Raw genomic sequence first — 17,983 nt, 5'->3', positions numbered from 1 at the left:
TGAGCTAAGTTACAGTCATAGTTCAAGCATTTAGCCTGCATAATGTTACACTAACCCTCATTCCCTTGGATGAGTTTCCAAGCCACCTTACACTTTAGTGCTTTGTTAAGGTTATGAATTTTTTGTAGTCTAAGACCACCTAAATTTTTAATGGGAAAAAAAATTATCCCAATTGACTAAGGACATATTCTTTTCCTCCTCTATTCCTACCCAAAGGGAGTTGCATTGAATCTTTTTAAATTTGTTTGCCATGACTCTAGAAATTTTTAAAAGAGAGAGGAAATACATGGGTTTTCCTTGAAGTGAGGACTTTAGTAGTTGTAGTTTCCTTGCATGGATTAGAATTTTTCCCTCCCACTCTATGAGAATTTTTTGAGTGCATTCTAGGATTGTACACCAAAAGTCATCTTTAACGTCTTTGATAGTTAAAGGGAAACTCAGGTAAGTGGATGATACATTAGCCGACTTGCATCCTAAAATATTGATGACCCTAGTTTGGATATCCATACTAATGTTGAAGAATAAAATCCTACTCTTTTTGAAAGTTAATACTCTAACATGAAGCTTCAACATAATTATCTAAAAGGAGATTCCACTACTTCACCTCAACCATAGAGGATTCACCAAAGAAGAGATTATCATCCATGAACTATTGAATAAAAAAAGGTTAGGGGAGGGTTGAAGTTGGTCTCATGCCACTGATGTTTCTTTGATTAACTAGATTCTGCATATTCCTCCCAATCACCTTCGCGATCAAGATGAAGAGATAAGGGGAGAGGGGGTCCCCTTGCTAAAAGCCTTTATTTGGGGAGAACAATTTACCTAAGGTGCTATTAATAATGACATAGTAACTAATATAGTAACTAACAATTTCTGAACTAATAATGACATAGTAATAAACTTATCATTGAATCCCAAATGTTCAAGATATTTGTAGAGAAAGGACTAATTAACATTGTCATAAGCTTTTGAAATATCAATTTTGGGGTCCATACCAGCATTTTTTTCTTTTGTCCATGGAGTAGATGATTTCATGTGTGAAAATGACAATGTCAAGAATTTTTTTTCCAAGGACAAACCCCTTCTAATTTTGATTGATGATTTTATCCAACAATAGCTTAATCTTGTTCACCATAATTTTAGATAGTATTTTATAGAAGGTGGAGCATAGAGTGATGGGCATGAAGTTAGTTATATACTTAGGAATATTGTGTTTGGGAACTAAAGAAAAAAAAGTTTTGTTGTGCCACCAAATAATTTTTCCCATCCTAAAGAAGTCTCTTGCAACTCTAGCAACATCCAACTCAAAAATGTTCCAAATTTTTTTTAAAAGGGTCAAGGGAAAGCCATTTGGACCTGAGGCCTTATAAAAATTCATAGAAAATATCTCATTTTGACCTCGTCATCACTAATATGGCCAAGGAGAGTTTCATTGTCCCTAATAGTGACCACATTGGGGGGTGGCACAAGAAAGGGTCCTGAAAGTTATTATTCCCATGCAAGATAGGGTAAAATTTCTTAAAAGAATTTGTTACAAGAGGATCAAGTTGTAGCTTTTCATCTATCACTTCCACCCATTTTTTTTTAGAGAATATATAGTATTCCTCCTTCTATGGTTATTCATAGATAGTGGAAGGATGTGTTATTACCCCCCTCCTTTAGCCATTGCACACAAGATCTTTGCTTCTAGTAAGTTTTCTCGTTAGCCAAGAGTTGCTTCCCATATTGAAAACATTTTTCATCCTTGTTTTTCACATCCAAAGATGTGTTCCCTATAGCCAACTAAATTTGTAGCTAGCCCAATTTGTTGGATAGGTCTATTTTTTTAAATAAAGTTGTCCCCAAACTTTTTTGGCTCCACCCCTTGGCTTCGTTCCTAATAATCTCTAGTTTGGTAGGAACCCTATACATAATAGTACTCATGATAGGAGTAGCCCAACATTTTTAGCTAGGTCCCTAAATAAAAGATGAGTAGTCCATATTATTTCATTTCTGAAGGGATGGGGGTCGCACCTAGGAGAGTTCAACCATTTAAAATTAATTGAGTTATTATCAAAAGTCATTTTAGTTAGGGTTAAGGTGGGTAGTATTTATTGCTTCCCATGACACCAAAGAAAGAAAGCTATCCAACTTAACCTGAATCAAGTGAACCTCTTTCCTATTGTTAGACCAGGTAAAAGAGTTTCCTAAATGATTAATATCCACCATATTAGAATCATTTATAAATTTTTCCAAGTCACCCATACTATCATTGTAATCAAATAACCTACTAGACTTCTTCAAGGGGTAAAGAAAGGAGTTGAAATCACCACCCAACATAAAATTATCTAGAGGGTTTGTTAGCATACAGTTCTTTATTTCCTCCCAGAGTGTCTTTTTTCTTGCCCTTATGTTAGGAGCATAAATATTAAACAAATTCCAACTATTATGGTCCTTAAGGAAAGAAATCACAAGGTAGTTATGAGAGAAGGAAAAAGGAGAACCCTATACACACAGGGTTCCAGAGAGTGGTAATAACTCTAGAGGCTCCCATGGACTCGATGTAGGTGAACAACCCCTCGACCAAAGGTTGTTTAGTAAAGTAGAAAAATTATTGTAGGACATTTCTACTTCTTGAAGAAAAAGGATATCCACTTTATGTTCAAATATATACTATCAAATAGTATACTATTTCCTCAAGCTATTTATCCCTCTTATATTCCATGAAATAAAAATTATTTCTTACCTTCCTAGTTAGTATCAAGGGCAAGTTTCCTTCTAAAATAGTGCAAGGAAGGAGAATCCCCAAAGGAGATGTCCAAACCCCTAGCAAACAACCACACAACATAAATAAAACAACACAATAGAAATAATGCAAGATTTGATACCAAATCACAACTATTTATTCATAGATATAATTGATTACATGGAATATGCCCAACTATAAGGCCTTTTGTATTATGGAAAAATACAAATTGAAATTACAAAATTAGCTCTACAAGATCCAACAAAATCCACATACAAACTCCATTTTAGCTAGATGAGATACATAACTGGATAAGAACACCAAGAAAATCCAAACTTGTTCCCTTAGGTCCACCAAGAAAGTTCTTTGATTCTCAATCCACAACCCTATCTCTTCAAAATTTGCATCTTTACAATCCCCTTTACTCCTTTGAATTAATGAATTCTCCACATATGCTAAAGACTCCACAAAACCCTTTATTTATACCCAACTAAGCCACATGTCAGCCAATGCGTTACAAACTAAATTAAATCCCTCATAATAAATATATCTTGAGCCAAAATTTGACCACAACACAAATTAAATACCCATACATGAATTCATTTCCAAAAGTTGACTCATAGACAACTTGGCATGAACAAAACCAAAACCAATACTGGCACTTGGGACATATAGGAACACTCAACACCATGAGGAACACTTAGCACCAATAGGTCCACTTTGAATCCACTAAGAGCTATAGTAACTTAGTGCCCACTAAGAGCTACAATAACTTAGCATCCACTAAGAGCTATAGTAACTTGGCCTCCACTAAATAGCTCAGCAACAATAGGAAAATTGGAAACCACTGGCACTCAACTCTAATATGCAAGATTGCAAGAAAGCCTAAGATGCTCTTATAGTAGATACCTCGGGTTTGAAAAGATGTTCTAGTAACTGGAAGAACATCTTCTGGGATTCAACACATAAAAATTGCAAACTAGTTCTTCACATACATATCCTCCAAATCTTCAACTTGTACACTCTTTCTCTTATTCTTCTTTGACTTCTTCACATCCATCTTAGATGTGCTACAAGTCTTCTTTCCACATTGATTTCCAACCTTCTCAGAATCTACCAACTCAACTTGGCTACCAATACTCAAGTTCCTCCTACCAAGCTCTTCATTCTATAAAGGAATCAAGGAAAATTTCCTGCCACCTTTCTCAATAGTAAACACATTCTTGACACAATCATTCATAGCCCTACAATCATACCGCCAAGGTCTACCAAGAAACACATGACAAATATTCATGTCCATAATATCATACAACACTTGATCCTTATACTACCCAATTTGGAAATCAACAAGGAATTTCTCCCTCACTTCCATAACATGTTGACCTTGTAACTAGCCAATCCTATAAGGATAAGGGTGTCTTACTCTCTTCAAAATGAGTTTCTAAACCATCTCCTCAATAATAAGGTTATCAGTACTACCACCATCCACAATCACCTTGCATACTTTACTACCAAACATACAACAAGTTCTAAAAAACCTAGTCCTCTGACAAGATTCCAATGTCCTCTCACCAACCAATACTCATTGGGCCAACAAACTTTCTCCTTGCTTAGGCTGACTATTTTGAACTACATCATTCACAATAGAAGTTGTCCTAAAAATTGGACATTAAAAAGATATATGCCCTTATTTACCACATCTAAAAAATTACCTATGAACTCTCCTCTACCTACCCTCTTTTTCTGATCAGCAGATTTTGGTTCACCTTTAACACTCAGTTTAGCTTATGTCAAGCTATCCTGCTTCTCCTTCCCTCTAGCATTACCTTGACTTTTCCTTTTCAACATAATCTCTACCTTTAAGTAATACTGATAAGCATCCTCAACTAAAGAAATATTTAGCATACCAACCTCATCCTAAATATTGAATCTCAAACCATTAATGTACTAAGCTACCTTTTCCTTTGACAATTCTCTATGACTAGACTGAATAGTCAACTTGTAGAACTCCTCAGTATACTATTTCATAGTCATATCTTTTTGTTTCAATTTCTATAGCCTCTTAAATAACTTAAGTTCATAATCAGAAGGAATGAACTTAGCCTTCAACTTAGTCACCATCAACCTCCATCTAGTAATCTTTATTTCACCTTGCTCTTCTCTGCCCCTTTGTAATTCTTTCCACCAAAGAGTAGCATGTCCTTTCAACTTATTTTGTGCCAACTTCAATCTAAGTGGATCCTCAATATACTCAAGCTCAAATTAGTCTTCCAATTTACCAATCAAATCAATTAGGTCTTCAAGAGTCAAAGTACTTGAGAAATTAGAAACATCCATCATATGCTTCAACTTCAACTAAGATCTAGGTCTAAAAAATACACCAGCCCTAGTTCCAATAGGTCTCTCCATATGATTAGTTCTATCCTCACCACTAGATCTAGTAACCTCAAAGCCTTTAGTAACTTTCTCACAACTACCTTCAATACTAACACACCTAGGTACACCACCTAAAGCACTCACAATTTCAACAATCATGTCACTCTTCATCAATGCAATCTCAAATCTAAACTCTACTCTAATCTTCTCTGAGATCCTTTCCTCCACAACATCACTAAGATCATCAATTTTCCTAGGGTCTAATCTTCTCTGAGGCATCTTCCAAAATTTTATCAAACCCCAAGCAACTAATCCACCAATCTAGAAGGTCAATCATCTACAAGATCAACCTTCTCCAACTTAAGACCCTAATGCAAAACTACCTCAACTTTAGTGATCTATCTACACACTTAGGAACAACATTCTCTCTGATACGACATGATGTAGTGAAATGTAGGAGAATCCCTAAAGGAGATATCTAAATCCCTAGCAAAAAACCATACAACAAAAATACAACAACACAACAATAATAATGCAAGATCTGATACCAAATAACAACTCTTTATTCATAGATATAACTTATTACATGCAATATGCCTAGCTATAAGCCCTTCTAGGTTAAGGCCAAATACAAAAAATAATCAAAAAATTAGTTCTATAAGATCCCACAAGATCCACTTACAAACTCAATTCCAAATAGTCAAGATACACAACTAGATTAGAACACCAAGAAAATCTATACTTTTACCCTCAGATCCACCAAGTAAGTTCTTTGGTTCTGAAGTCGTAGCCCTAGCTCTTCAAAATTTGCATCTTCACAATCCCCTTCACTCTTATGAATGAATGAACTCTCTAGCTATGCTAAAGAATCCATAAAACCCTTATTTACACCCAACTAAGCCACAAGTTGGCTCAATGCATTACAAACTAAATTAAATCCCTCACATTAAATATATGTTGAACCACAAGTTTGCCACAACACAAATTAAATACCCATATATAATTGAAATGCCAAAAGCTAGCTCATAGATAATAAGGACTCGAGCAATATGCAAAACAAATCCACGAAGCCCTTGAATACCTACATGCAAAAAAACCTCTCATAGAGAAGAAAAAGAAAAGAGGAGGCAAGGGTTTTCTCTTAAAAATATGCAAATGTATTCTCACATAAAGAAAAGATGCAAGATAATTGCAAATAATCTATCCTTATAGTAGGAGATCAAAACCCAAAAAAGGTAACCTAGAAAGTAAAAGGATAACCTAAAAGGTAAATGCTAATTAATAATTACTAATTAATTATTAAATGAGAATACATACGTGCATAAATTGAAATCTTAAGGAGGGAGAAAAGGTAATTTAATTAATTTAATTAAATTAACCTTTTTCTCTAACAACCCCCTTAAGATGAGCAACAATGTAGTTACAAACAATGTAGAAAGAGAAAGGAAACTACAATGCAGTGAGGAAAGAAAACTTGGGTCCTAGCAATAAGGCCTAATGAGGTACCCAATCACAATTAAATCTCTATGAAATAGAGAAATAAAGAAAACCTAGTGGAAAAAACTCTACTCCAAAAAGAGATAGAAACTAAGGCACAAATGAAACATCTCAAGATAATCCCTCAAGACCATAAATATAATGAAATCCTCCATGATAGAAACTTGAGACTCCATAGCCCACCCAAAATGGAAAAACTTTTATGTTGATGAACATACCAATGTGGCTCCAATATGAAGGAAACAAAGGCAATGGACAAGAATGATAATACCCATTCATGTAAGGTGTAGCTAGAAGTCCTAGCTGATGCTCAAATGAGAAAGCATCTGAATCCTAAAATGGAATCTCCAATGAAGGTGGAATAATAGGTTTTTTGAACATGTCTTTTGAGAGGATATTTCTATCCTTTGATATATACTCAACAACTACACTGGGTGACTTGATGATTGGAGCTACAATAGTAGGAAATCCTAAAGAGTAATCCTATGCAAGAGATGGAATTTGAATAGGAGGTGGAGGTGTAGAAGTCACAACATTGGTCTTAGGAACAACACATAAGTTTAAGCAACCTGACTTCACCTTAGTAGACTCTCATGAAAAAATAGAGTGAGTCTCTAATAGTGGAGATGGTGGACCAAAATGTGAGAAGGATTATAGGTTGGAAGCATGATCAACAATCCCTTTAGCAATAATATTTTGCATCTCACTATCTCTAATCTGCATTGAATCCTATGCAAACTCAATTGACTTCCCTATCCCATTATTTTTAATTTGATAAATAGAGAGAAGGTTAGAGGAAAAAGATGGAACACAAAGTATATCATGAAATGTATTTTCATCAATGTTAATAGAAACTTTCTCACATACAATCATAACAATATTATTCCTAATCAAGATGTTTGGAGTAGGAGAAGCCTAAAAAGAATAGAACAAATCTTGAGAAGTTTTTGTATGGTATGAAACACCTAAATCTGGTAACCAACTAGAAGAGTGAGTGATAGTAGTTGCACATAGTGCATGAACCTATCCCATATCTTTACCATTTGACTAGAATGATGATGATGATGAAGGTTTGTGAGAAGTAGAAGGAATATCAATGTTGCTCTTCTAAAGGAGAGTTGTCAAATCTGAGACCTGTTTGGAATAGCCATCTAACTTCTTCTCATAGTAATGTGACTCATCATGATCAAGCTTATTACAATAAGTACATTTTGGTATTTTTGGCTTTGATTTACCCCATTTAGGAGGAGGTGGCCTAGTGAACAATGAGTGTTGGAATCAATCTAAGACTTTATAGAATGAGATTTCTGAGTCTTCTCCATTGGCCCTAAAGATGGTCGAGCTACTAATGCATGACTCTATGAGCCTGTGAGAGAATCCAACTAAGATAGATTAGCTTGCTCTTGAGTCAATTGATCACAAAAAACATTAAAGGATGGCATGGAGAAACTATTAACCAAAGCATCTTTGGTGGAATAGAAGGTAGAAGAAAAAATATGAAAGTTTCCATGAAGCTTAGAAATAATCAAGTAGATACACTCAGTATCGATCTTCATTTTCCCACAACCCTACAATAGAGATCTTAGTTTCTTAAATTCCATCAAGAAGTCCTCAATGGAGGGAAAATAATCTAGTATAAGTGAGGTAAGCTTGATGCAAGGAAGAATGGGGAAAATTAAAGCCAAAGGCACACCCAACAATCCAAACCAACCTTGTAGAGTTAACACAACGAAAGTAAACACAAAGAACAAAAACCAAAGGATGAAGAAGAGGAAAATTATTTCATTGGTTCTTCAAATATTTAACATACATGCCCAGCTATAAGGCCTTCTAGGTTACAGCTAGATACAAAATACATTCGTACACATAAATCAACAACAAATTTGCACTTTCCAGTTCTACTCTACCATCCCCTCTCCAATTCGCTAACTCTACCTAAATCTAAGCCTAAAAAATTTATTTATACTAGTAAAAATGGCTTATATATCATCCTAGAACATGGATAAGCCACATATTAGCTCTCAACATGAAAATAAACTAAAATTAGATACACAAGTCGGCCTGCATTAGCAATTAACTATACTGAAATCAATGTCCAAGAAAAATCATGATATCTCCTCACTTTGATTGAGTTAGAAATCATGCTTAAAATTTTGGTTATATATCTAGGTCCTCTATAACCACTTAAGTTCACAAGGTTTGATTCATTAAGGAAAAGTGTGCATCCATTTTGAAAGTCGGGCATAGGAAACTGTCATGCAGAAGTGCTAGAAATTGATGTTCTAGGAGAATTTCCATATCTCTCAAAATATAAGGAGTTATGACTTGTTCTATAGAAAATATATATTAATATAGGTCCTCTTGAATATTTGAAGTTCATAGCCCTTCATTAATTATGAAAAAATAGTTACATAGTCTTCAACAGGCACCTATAAACTAGAAAACGTAGTTTCAGAAAAATCCAGTTTCAACAATAAGGTACAAACTCAAAACATGCAAGATAGAAGTGTAACATAGGATTATACTACAAAAAAAAACCAGGGTTGGGAGAAATGATTCTCCTAAATCATTGAGATTTCACAACCTAAGCTAAATCCAACTCAGATTGAGAAATCCATGAAGCATCTTCTATAGGTCTGTTCTTCCACTTCACTAGATATTCATAATAATCCTTTCCCCTTGTGTGCTTACCAATTCTCTGATCTAATATCTATCCAAATTCTTCAATTTTCTTCTTAGGATATTCCTTTGATACAACAACTCCATCATCTAACTCATGATACTTGTATAAATCAAATACATTGAATATAGGAGATATATCCATGTCATTAGGTAACTCAAATTTATAAGCATTTCCACTGTCAAATTTCTTCAAGATCTTACAAGGTCCAAACTTCTTCATCTTTATCTTATTGTATGTTCCAACTAGAAATATTCCTTTCTTTAGATGAACCATCAATTCATCACCAACTTGAAAATCATGATGTCTTCTAGATTAATTAGCATTATCCTTATACTTTTGATTACTTTGTTTTATCTTCAACTTCACTTCTTTATGCAAAGACTTCAAAAAATCAGAAATTCTTCTCTTGCATCACTCCTCTTTTCTTCACTGGCAGTATCCCTCAAATTTGATATACCTCTAGGATGCATTCTAGTAACAATCTCAAAAGGTGTCTTCCCTATACTCCTATCAATAGAATTATTATATGCAAATTTAGCTTGTGCCAATACCATCTCCCAATTACTTGGTTTATTCCCAACTAAACATCTCAACAAATTACCGAAGCTTCTATTCAAAACCTCTATCTATCCATCTATTTGTAGATGAATTGTAGAACTAAAATTTAACTCAGTACCCATCTTCTTCCACAAAGTCTTCCAAAAATAACCAACAAACTTGATATCTCTATTAGAAATAATACTTCTTGGTAATCCATGCAATCTCACAATCTCTTTAAAGAAAAGTTTGGCAACATGCTTAGCATCTGACGTTTTCTTATATGGTATGAAATGAGCCATCTTAGAAAATATGTCCACAACAACAAATATGGAATCTTATCCCTTCAGTATCTTAGGCAATCCAAGAACAAAATCCATACTGATATTACTCCAAGGTTTCTTAAGAATAGTAAAAGGTGTACACAAACCATTATTTTGACTCACTCCTTTTGTAACTTGAAAAACTCCACAACTCTTTACAAATTTCTAAACATCCTTTTACATTTGTGGACAATAATACTTCTCTTTCAGAAAACTCAATGTCTTATCAATTCCAAAATGTTTCAACAACATACCTTCTTGAATGAAATACTCATCATACTTAGTTATGTGATCTATCAACGCTCTACACTCTCAATATGCCTCAAAAAAATTAGGACCAACATAATACAACTCTTTCATTTCATCAAAACCAAGAACTTCAACCTTCATTTCAGTCAACAAAGAATGTCTTGTACTCAATGCATCAGCAACTCTACTAGTAACTCCACTCTTATGCTTGATTACAAATGTAAAATTTTGCAAATATTCAATCCACTTCAAATGTCTCTGATTCAATTTATGTTGACTTCCCAAGTATTGTAAATCTTTATGATCAATATACAACACAAACTCCTTAGGAATTAAATAATGTCTCCACTTCTTCAAAGCTCGAATAATAGCATAAAATTCTTGATCATACACAAAATACTTCCTTTAGCATCATTCAACTTCTCACTAAAGAAAGCAACAGGCTTACCTTCTTGACTTAATATAGCTACTATTGCATTAAAACTTGCATCACATTCAACTTGAAATACTTTGTTGAAATCAGGCAAAGCCAATACAAGTGATTCAATAATCGTTTGTTTCAAATTCTCAAAACTCTTATCAACTCCATGTGTCCATTTAAATGGATTTTTATCTCCCCTCATTTTCTTAGTCATAGCATTACGAATAGAACTGAAATTATTTATAAACTTTATTTAAAAACTAGCCAAACCATGAAATGATCTTACCTCAACCACATTCTCAGGTGTAGGCCATTCCAAAATTAATTTAACCTTTTCAGGATCCATCTTCAATCCATTAGCTAAAATCAAAAATCCTAAATACACAATCTCCTCTTGCATAAAAGAACATTTTTCCAGATTAATTAACAAATTTCCTATTTCAACCTCTACAATACTTGTCTGATATGCTTAAGATGTTCTTTCTTAGTCTTACTTAATATCATAATATCATCCAAATAAACAATCACAAACTTACCCAAGAATCTTTTCGAAACTTCATTCATCAACCTCATGAAAGTATTAGGTGCATTAGTCAAACCAAAAGGCATAACCAACCATTCATACAAACCATCTTTTGTCTTGAAAGTAGTCTTTCATTCATCACCTTCTCTAATTATGATCTGATTATAGCCACTCTTCAAATCAATCTTGGTAAAGTACTTTTCTCCACTCAAACAATCCATTATGTCATCCATCCTTGGCATAGGAAACCTATATTTCACTGTAATTTTGTTAATAGCTTTGGAATCAGTACACATTCTCCATTCTCCATTTTCTTTTTAGGTGTTAACATGGAAAATATAGCTCATGAACTCAAACTTTCTCTAATCAAACCTTTCTATAGAAATTCATGTAATTGTCTATTAAGTTCTTCATTCTCTGTAGGTGTCAATCTATATGGTGCTTTGTTTGGAAAACTAGCTCCAAGAATCAGATCAATACAATGACTTATGCTTCTTACTAGAGGTAAACCATTAAGAATATCATTAGCAACAATATCTTTATAGTCATTCAGTAATTTAGCAACTTTTGATGTCATTTTGTCATTACCAACTTTTGTTACTTGGTCATCACTACCAACACTTGGTTCTCTTGGAACTATAGAAAAACAAACTTGATTCTTCTTTACTTCTTTTTCAAATTGCTTTCCATTAACTATAGAAACTTTTATTATAGTACAACTGACCTCATCTGGACTTTCAATCAAAGGAAACAATGTTTGTTTCTTCCCATTTACCCAAATAGTATATTGATTCAATCTTCCATCATGCACAACATATCTATCATATTTCCAAGGTCTACCAAACAAAATATGACAATAAACCATGGGCATAATATCAACCAAAACTTCATCAAAGTAATGTCCAATTTTGAACATCACAAGGCATTGCTCACTCACTAATATCTTATGCTCATATTTGATCCATGAAACATGATAGGGTTTGGGATGTTTCAACCTTTGCAACTACAACATTGTAACTAGCTCTTCTGATGCCAAATTTGTAGAACTTCCACTATCAACGATCATCTTGTAGCATTTTTCATTCATCTTACATCTAGTCTTGAAAAGACTTCTTCTAAGGACAGGTTCCTCATCACTTCCCTTATTACATAAAGTTCTTCTCACCATAAAATTTTCTTTAGCCTTAGATCCACTTGGTGAACTCTCAATGTCTTCTTGAATCGCAATATTTCTATTATTCTACCCACTTTCATAAGATCTACATTCAAAATATCTATGACCTCCTTTACCACATCTGAAACAATTACCATTGAAACCACCTCTAGGAATTACCTCTTCCTTGGTAAGATCTAGTACCTTCTCGGTTTGAGCTACCACCTTCCATTTGGTCTTGTCTTTGTCATCATTCTTCCATTCAGATTTGCCTTTATCTTGCACAAAACTTTCAAATCTATCACCTTCACCATAAGATCTACCTCTGCCTCTCTGGAGTCTACCACCTCTACCTCTTTGTCTTTATTCATGCTTCTTTTCTAAGATCTCAACTTTCAAGGCATATTGGTATGCTTCTTCAGCACTTTCCAACTTCACAAAACTTTTTTCAGCTTGAATTCTAGATCTCAATCCATTTATGTACCTTGCAATTTTATCAACATGATCATCCACATGTCTAGATCTGATGTCTAATCTATAGAATTCTTCAGTACACTCTTTCATAGTCATGTCCTCTTGTTTAAAATTTTGCATCTTTTTCAATAAGCTAACTTGGTAATCAGCGGGAACAAATTCATTCCTTACCTTGTTCACCATCTTTGGCCAAGTTTTGATCTTCTCCCTTCCTCTCCTTTGTCTGTTAGCTTGCAAATAATCCCACCATAGTGATGCATGGCCTTTCAATCTAGTAACTACAATCTTCACCTTTCTATTATTAGGAGTTTTTCATACTCAAAGAACTCCATATCTGAGATCCAATCCAACACAGCATTGGTATCCAAGTTTCCATCATAAGGAACAACTTCTAAAGTAGGCTTTGAATTTTCCCTAGACAACACTCGCAACAATCTTTCCTCATCTTCATATTCTTCAAGTTCTGGATTATGGTTTGGTGCTACTAATTCATCATCACTTACATTATCAAGATGTGTTCCTCTCCTCTGGGCTATCTCCACAACATCTAATATTGCTGCAATTTGTCTCAACTAATCCAATATAGTATTATTAACATTTCCTCTACCACGAACCATCTTTATAAATTAGGTTCCTACAAGTTATAGGTCAAATCTACATATTCTCCACCCTAAAACCAAATCCAAATTAGGGTTCTACACAATCCAATCTCTACAAGGATGAAGCTCAAGCTCTAATACCACTTGAAGAAAGGAAGGACAGGGAAAACTAGGGCCAAAGACACACATAGAAATCCAAACCAAGCTTGCAGAGTTAACACAATGGAAGAAAAAAAAAAGAACAAAAACCAAAGGAGGAAGAAGAGTAAAATGATTTCATTGATTCTTCAAAGATTCAACATACATTCCTAGCTATAAGGCCTTCTAGGTTATGGCTAGATACAAGATACATTCATACACATAGATTAGCATCAAATTTGCACTTTCTAGTTCTGCTCTATCATCCCCTCTCCAATTCGCTAAGTCTACCTAGCTCTAAGAATAAACACTCTATTTATACTAGCCAAAATGGCTTATAGATCATTCTAGAACATGGAGAAGCCATAGGTTGGCTCTTAACAAATATTAAATGAAAATAAATCAAAATTAAATACAAAAGTCAGCTTGCATCAGTAAATAATTGTCCTAAAATTGATGTCTGAGAAAAATTGTGATATCTCATTACTTTTATTGACTTAGAACTCACACTTCAAACTATGGGTAGATATCTGGGTCCTCTACAATGAATTAAGTGTGCAAGATCTGATTCATTAAGGAAAAGTGTGCATCCATTTTCAAAGTTAGGCATAGGAAACTATCATAAAGAACTACCAAAAATTGATGTTCTGGGAGAATTGCCATATCTCTCAAACTATAAGGATTTAGGACTTGTTCTTTGGAACATAGATATTTATCTAGGCCCTCTTATATCCTTAAGTTGAAAAACCATTTTTTCAATATGGAAAATTAGTTACATGGTATACAATAGGCACCTAGAAACTAAAAAATGCAATTTTAGCATAGCTCAGTTTCAGTAATAAGGTAAAAACTAAAAATGTACAATATAGCAGTGCAACCTAGGATGCTCCTACATCAAATCTCTAACTCAATATAAAGTTTCCTAAACTCATTCAGTGTACCAAACAAGCCTCCAAACTTGGTCTACATAGCTAGAGGGGTGTTGCACCCATCAAGATGAAACTCTAGACTATTAGAGACCAATAAAGAAATCAATCCTATTGCCTCATCCATATTGTTCCTATGTTACATGACCTCAAAAGGCCTCTATAAAACTAGTTGCACTACATCTAAACAAGACCACAACCCTTTTGACCAAATAAGTCATGTCATCAAGGTCTTTTATGTTTGTTAATTATGAGGGGTCAAATATTCTAGAAAAGAAGAGGTATCTGTTGTTTAGTGTGGAGCCTGATCAGTCCCCAAGTGGGAGATTGTTAGATTGTGGTGACTGATCAGGAAAGTACTGTACATACTTCATAAATAGTGGGGTTCGGGGCATCGCCCCAAAATTTTTTTTTTTTTTTTGGGAAGTAGCTGACATCGTAGCCAACATATAATGGCCAACATATGGCCGACATGTTATAACCCTAAAGCAGTTTAATACTTGTATAAAAAGGGCTTAGGGTTGGGTATTTTTCATATGTGGTGATATGAAATTGGTTCTTGCGGCAGTATTCAGCTGTAAGGGATTACGGATTGTAATCAGGTTGTAATCACTGGATTGTAATAAGATCAAACTTGCTGTTTGGTGGACGTAGCCCAGGGATTGGGTGAACCACGTTAAATCTTGGTGCCTTGTGTTCATTTCTGTGTGTTCTATTATTTTCTGTTATTGGTTATATTTGCATGTAGTTTTTATTTCTATCTGTGGTTTATCCTAACAAGTGGTATCAGAGCCTAGTTGTCTTTCAGTTATCCTCTGCAAGAAAGTCTCACGATTAAGTGGGACTCTCACAGTTGAGTGGGAGCGATGGCAGATGAGGGTAAGTTGAGGGTTGACAAGTTTAATGGGCAGAACTTCAAGTTATGGAAGATGCAAATGGAAGACTATTTATATCAGAAGGATTTATGGAAGCCGTTGGAAGGAAAAGCCAAGAATCAGGGAACTATGTCAGAGGCTGAATGGGATCTTTTGGATAGAAAGGCACTCGAAAGAATTCAGTTATGCTTGGCACCATCGGTGGCATTTAATATTACAAAAGCAAAGACGACAGAAGATTTGATGAAAACCCTAGCGACACTGTATGAAAAGCCCTCCGCTTCAAATAAGGTATTTCTCATGAAGCGTTTATTTAATATGAAAATGGCAGAAGGTGGATCTGTTACAGATCATTTAAATGAGTTTAATACTATTACTAGTCAATTATCTTCTGTGAGTATCAATTTTGATGAAGAAATTAGGGCTCTCTTGATTTTGTGTTCTTTGCCTGAAAGCTGGAATGGCTTGGTAATGGTGGTGAGTAATTCTATTCCTGGATCTAGTACCCTAAAATATGATTATGTGATCGGTGTTATTTTAAGTGAGGAAACTCGAAGAAAATCCTCAGGTGGATCTACATCAGGAAGTGCTTTAAATGCACAAAGCAGGGGCAGAACGACTGAAAGAGGAAGTAACTCTGGAAATCATGGGAAATCAAGAGGAAAGTCAAAGGGGAGGAGGTCTCAATCGAGAGGACCAAATGATTGCTGGTACTGTGGGAAACTAGGGCACAAAAAGAAAGATTGCTAGACTCGAAAGAAAAATGAAGGAGATAAATCAGATGGAGACAAAGAGGCAAATGTGGTAAGTAACAAATCCGAAGAGGATTCTTTGCTTCTGTCTTTAGAGAGTGTTGATGATTCATGGGTTTTATATTCTGGTGCTTCTTTTCATGCTACACCTCATAGAGGTTATTTCATTGATTATGTCCAAGGGGATTTTGGGCTTGTTTATTTGGGGGATAATGAACCCTGTCAAATTGTTGGAAAGGGAAAAATTAAGATTAAGTTGCAAAATGGGAATCATTGGCTACTACATGAGGTAAGACATGTTCCAAAACTAAGTAGAAATTTAATTTCAGCAGGGCAACTCGGTGATGAGGGTTGTGTAGTTACTTTTAATGATAAAAATTGGAAGGTTTCAAAAGGTTACCTTGTAGTAGCAAAAGGTGTGAAAGTAGGCACCTTATATCTTTTTACAGGTCATATTGTTCCTTCTACTTTGATTGTTTCAGAGAAAAATGAATATTTAGGAACAATTACTGCAGTTGAGTAGGGAGAACAAATAGTTGCTGTAGATTCTGATACAGTGCTGTGGCACAATAGACTTGGGCACATGAGTGAGAAAGGTATGAAAGTACTTCATTCAAGGAAATTTTTACCAGGTCTAAAATGTGTGAATATGGATTTCTGTGAAAGTTGTGTGTATGGAAAACAAAAGAGAGTGAGTTTTGTAAAGACAGGGAAGGAAAACAAAAAGGAGAAATTAGAGCTTGTGCATACAGATGTATGGGGACCGGCTCAGGTATCTTCCCTTGGTGGCTCTCATTATTATGTTACATTTATTGATGACACAACTAGAAAAGTATGGGTTTATTTCCTTAGACAGAAATCTGATGTATTTCAAACTTTTAAGAAATGGAAATGCTTGGTTGAAAATGAGACTGGTAAGAAATTAAAATGTCTCAGATCTGATAATGGTGGTGAGTATTGTAGTCATGAATTTGAAGATTATTGCTCCACTAATGGTATTCGTAGACAAAAAACTATTCCAAGGACTCCACAGGAAAATGGAGTGGCTGAACGCATGAATAGGACTATAATGGAGCGTGCAAGGAGCATGAGGTTGCATGTTGGGTTTCCCTTACACATGTGGGCAGAGGCTGTCAATACTATAGTATATTTGATTAATAGAGGTCCCTCTACTCCTTTGGGCTATGGTATTCTAGAGGAAGCATGGACTGGTAAGAAGGTGAGTTATTCTTTTCTCAAGACCTTCGGTTGTGAAGCTTTTGCTCATATAGACTCTGAAAATAGAACCAAGCTAGAAGCTAAATCAAAGAAATGTGTCTTTGTTGGATATGGCATTAATGAATTTGGCTATAGGCTTTGGGATTTTGAAAATCATAAAATTATAAGAAGTCGGGATGTCATATTCAATGAAAAAGTGTTGTACAAAGATCTGTTGCAGCAACATGAGAAGAAAGAAGATGATTATGTAGTGCTGGATGATACTCCAAAAGCTGATGTTCCAGCCATTCTTCATGATGTGCAACAACTGCAACAACAAATACCACACACACCAGTGAATGTTAGATGGTCAACAAGGCCAATTAGACCTCCACAAAGGTTTTCTCCCTCTTTGTATTCTATTTTACTTACTGATGCTGGTGAACCTGAAAGTTATGATGAAGCTGTGCAGGTGGATACTAAGATTCAGTGGGAGTCTGCAATGAAAGATGAAATGGACTCTTTGCTGAAAAAT

Source organism: Cupressus sempervirens, chromosome 4 (assembly GCF_028749045.1).
Source record: "Cupressus sempervirens isolate cs-2001-9-10 chromosome 4, ASM2874904v1, whole genome shotgun sequence".
Lineage (NCBI taxonomy): Eukaryota > Viridiplantae > Streptophyta > Pinopsida > Cupressales > Cupressaceae > Cupressus > Cupressus sempervirens.
Note: the sequence above shows the minus strand (reverse complement) of the source record.